Raw genomic sequence first — 4,785 nt, 5'->3', positions numbered from 1 at the left:
AATAACACGTGACCCATTCAGACTGACGTCTCTCTGACCTGTTTGCGAAGTGGTTGACAACCCCGCCGGGTCCCGAGGAAATGGGAGGATCTTCGTTTCATCGATGCGGGGTTCCTCTTTCCGAAAGTTCAGCTCTGAGTAGGTGGAGTTCAGACCGTCTGGAAGAGAGAGAGAGAGAGTGAGAGAGAGAGAGAGAGGGAAGAGGAGAGAGAGAGAGAGAGAGGAGAGAGAGAGAGAGAGAGAGAGAGAGAGAGAGAGAGAGAGAGAGAGAAGAGAGAGAGAGAGAGAGAGAGAGAGAGAGAGAGACGAGGAGAGAGAGAGAGAGAGAGAGAGAGAGAGAGAGAGAGAGCCCAGATAAGAAAGTGTGCGAGGGGTAGAGAAAGGGGGAGCCAGTCGGGGAGAAAGAAAAGCGAGGGGGTTAGGGAAGAGAGAGAGATTAGTGACGGGGACAGAATGGGTAAGACAGCGAGAGAGGTGAGGAAGAAGAGGAGGGGAGAGAGGACAGAGACGTGGAGACTCAGAGAGGCCGAAAATGATGGACAGGGAGATGAGACTGCGATGTGTGCAGGAAAATGAGAGAGAGAAATGGGGAGAGAGAACTGGGGGAGAGAAGGGACAGAGTGGGAGAAGGGTGGGGGAGGGGGGAGAGAGTATTGCGAGGTGTGAGAGATGAATGTACAATGTACAGGGAGGAGGTCAGACACCTAGAGAGTTGGTGCAGTGACAACTACTTGATGCTTAACGTCACCAAAACCAAGGAGATGATCGTCCCTCTTAGTCGGTCTCAGCCTGAGCACACACCCCTCAGCATCAGCGGCTCCACAGTGCAGAGAGTGGAAAACATCAAGTTCCTAGGGGTGCAGATCTCGGACAATCTCACCTGGTCCAGGAACACCACTGGGATTGTGAAACGGGGCCCAGCAGAGATTGCACTTTCTGAGGAAACTTAAACAAGCATCAGTCCCCACTAACATCTTAACTACATTCTACAGAGGCGTGGTTGAGAGTGTGCTGACCTTTTGCATCACAACCCGGTACTCCAGCTGCAGTGCTGCCGACAAAAAATCCTTGCAGAGGGTGGTTAGGGGAGCAGAGAAGGTTATTGGGTTCTCCCTACTTTCTGTCCATGACCTCTTTCAGAGTCGATGCCTCCAGAAGGCACGGTACATCAGTAAAGACCCCTCACACCCCTCTCCATGAACTGATTGATCTGCTGCCATCAGGTAAACGTTACAGGAACATCAAACAAAACCCACAAGGCTACTGAAACAGCTTCCTCCCACAGGCAGTCAGACTGCTAAATAGCTGCTCTACCGGACTCTGCTTTGGACTCTTATAACTTGAGTTTAACCGATATGTAGCTGTTGTGTTTTACTATTTGTTGTTGCGTTTGTTAGGTTATGATTACACTTGCCCCTGAGAAACGCTGTCTCATTCTGCTCTGCAGAGCTGATGCACGGTTAGAATTACAATAAAGATTTTGAATCTTGAATCTTGAATGGAGGGGAATGAGAAGAGAAAGGGAGGGAGGGTGGAAGTGGGAGAGGGATGGCGAAGCGAGAACAAGAGGATTTCAGAGAGAGGGGAAAGAGCGAGGGGGGAGAGCGTCGGGGAGCGGAAGAGAGGGTGGATAGAGAGAAAGAGAACACGTGGAGGGGAGATGAGCGGGAACCCCAACGACTGAGAGAGGTGGCAAGTACGCGCGGGGGTTCGGGGGTATGAGAGTGAAAAGAGAGAGAGCGACAGAGTGCCGGTGGAGACTGTGATTGTGATAGATAAATGGGACACAGAGGTGGCAATGAGATAGGGCGAAAAGAAGGATACAGAGGGAGATTGCAGGGGAAATAGTGTGAGGGAGGGACAGGGGAGGGAGCGGGAGGGGGGACGGGGTGAGAAGGAGAAAGGGGAAAAGAGAGTGGAGTTAGAAAAGAGAAAGAGCGGTTAAAGATTTAAACCGCAGTCCCTACTCGCCGTCTCTCCAAATGTACTCCTCCTCACGTCACCAACATGGCGCTAACTCATCTCCAATAACCCTACCCCACAGCGTTCGCTCCTCATCGCCCCTTACCATGCCATCTTCTCACAGCACTCCCTCCACACTCCATCCCACGGCGCTCCCTCTATTCCGCCCCCTCCCCAGGGCGAAAACACTCCGCATCGACCACCAAAGAGAATTCCCTCCTCTTCGCATCTCTCACGTGTTCCCTCCGAGTTATTCCCAAACAGGGAATCATTAGGGTCAACTCTACGTTTGCCCAGAGATCTCCCAACAGGATTGGAGACGTCAACTAAACAGGGACAAAACAACAAAGATGAAACTGACCTCGGTCTGTCCGGACCCGGGGCGCCGAGAGGGTCTTGAAATTAACTTCAGCGTACGGTACATCAGGATCAGCTGGGGACAGAAGACGGAGGGTCAAACACAGAGTGAAGCTCCCACCACACCGCCCCAATAGACACTCCCGGGGTCAGGCAGAGTCTGAAGATCCCATCACACACTACCGGGGGTCAGACACAGAGTGAATCTCCTCCACACAGTCCCATCACACACTCCCGGGGTCAGACACAGAGTGTATCTCCCTCCACAGCGTCCCGTCACACACCTCCCGGGGTCAGACACAGAGTGAATCTCCTCCACACCGTCCCGTCACACACTCCTGGGGTCAGACACAAGAGTGAATCTTCCTCCACACCGTCTCATCACACACTCCCGGAGTCAGACACATAGTGAATCTCCACTCACACCGTCTCATCACACACTCCCGGGGTGTGACTCGTAGTGACTCTCCCTCAAAAACTCCCCAGCAGTGATCCTGGAGTCAGACACAGATTGAATCTCTCTCCCACGTGTTTCTGCCCCCTTACATCGGGAGGAAGACCGTGAGTCAGTTTTAGTAAACACATTCATGTAGTCCCGCTGTCGTCCATGCTGTCGAGCATCCTCTGCGTCTCTGAGCTCAGAAAGGGGAAGTAACCGTTGTCAAAGGAAGCCTTTCTTGATAGGGGAGTTAGAACGACAGCAACAAGCACGATAGAAAGGGAAGAGAGGGAGAGATGAGTGGAAGAAGGAGATTTGAGAGGGATGCAATGAGTGAAGAAGGAGTGAAAGACTGAGGGATATGTGACACTGATGCAGAGCCTCTATTGTTCGAGAGAATTGTATCCCCACCACCACTTCCCCACCCCCACCAGCGGTTGGTTCCTGGTTTGACCGTCTGACCCTCCCACTTCTCTGCTCATCGCCGGGGATTCAGACCCTCTGTGCGCGGGAAACCACGACCCCAGGGACAAACACCCAACACCCACTGAAGCAATAGAGCCCCCCTCTCTCCGAGTGAAATGAACAACTCCTCACAGTCTCTCCCTCAGTCTCTCAAATCTACACGAGATTCACAGCGGAAGATAACGCTAACAACAGATTGCCATTTTGGACTCTGTAGTGCTTATCACAGAAAATGGACGTGTGGATATTGAAGTTTACAGGAAACCAGCGCACGCTGATCGGTATCCGCGGTTTGACTCGCCTCTCCAATTAGAACACAAGTTGGGGGTTATCAGTTTTTATTTCAGAGAAGTCATGAACGCGTTCAGCTACACTGACTGGGCCTTCGTCAAAACCACTGTCCCCTAATTATCTCCACAAATGTATCCAACCCGGTTCAATTTCGCTCCACTTTCCCGCTCCCTTCCTCTCTCTCCCCTCTCTCCGTGTGCCTTTCTGTCTCACTTTCCTCCTCACTAAGCCTCCTCTTACAGTCTGCCGACATTCTCTACCCCTACTTTCATTCTTCCCAATCTCTCCCGCTCATACTGAATGATCACCTTCACGGAAATATAGCCGGGATGTCTCCAGGAAAGGTGCCGCCCGCTGGGCACCGGATTGGTTACATTCTCTCCGGAAAGTAAGGGGCGGAGGCGAAAGGAGAAGGGGCGGCTTTGGAAATGAGGAGGGAAGGGGGAGAAGAGAATGGTGCTATGGGTGGCGATGTGCAGGAGCGGCTGAGTGTGTGTGTGTGTGTGTGTGTGTGTGTGTGTGTGTGTGTGTGTGTGTGTGTGTGTGGGTGTGTGTGTGTGTGTGTGTGTGTGTGGGTGTGTGTGTGTGTGTGAGTGAGAGAGAAATAGAAAGAGAAAGGGAGGAGAGCGAGAGATGAGGGGGAGAGAGAGAGAGGGGGGAGAGAGGGAGAAGGTCCCCACCGTCACATTCCGGGGAGAGACACATTGAAGCTCCTTCCACACCACCACATCACACATTTATTTTCGGAGTCAGACACAGACTGAAGCACCACCCACAGAGCCCAATCGCAGACGCAAGGAGTCAGACAAAGAGTGAAGCTCACTTAACACCACCCCAACACACACTCCAGGGGTTAGACACAGAGTGAATCTCCCTCCACACCATCCGATCACAAACTCCCGCGGTCATTCACAGAGTCAGGCTCCCTCCACACGGTCCTAACAGACAGTCCCAATGCCAGACAAAGAGTGGAAGCTCCCTACAGTTAGTCCCATCACTGATCCCGGGGTTAAACACAATGCAAATCTCCCTCCACACCCTCACATCACACACTCCCGGGGGTCAGACACAGAGTGAATCTGCCTCCACTCCGTCCTATCGCACACTCCTGGGGTCGGGACACAGAGTGAATCTCCACTCACTCCGTCCCATCACACACTCTCAGGGTCAGACACAGAGTGAATCTCCCTCCACACCGTCCCATCACACAATGCCGGGATCAGACAAAGAGTGAATCTCCCTCCACTCCGTCTCATGACACACTCCCGGGG

Source organism: Hemitrygon akajei, unplaced genomic scaffold (genome assembly GCF_048418815.1).
Source record: "Hemitrygon akajei unplaced genomic scaffold, sHemAka1.3 Scf000065, whole genome shotgun sequence".
Classification (NCBI taxonomy): domain Eukaryota; kingdom Metazoa; phylum Chordata; class Chondrichthyes; order Myliobatiformes; family Dasyatidae; genus Hemitrygon; species Hemitrygon akajei.
This window is presented reverse-complemented; position numbering follows the sequence as displayed.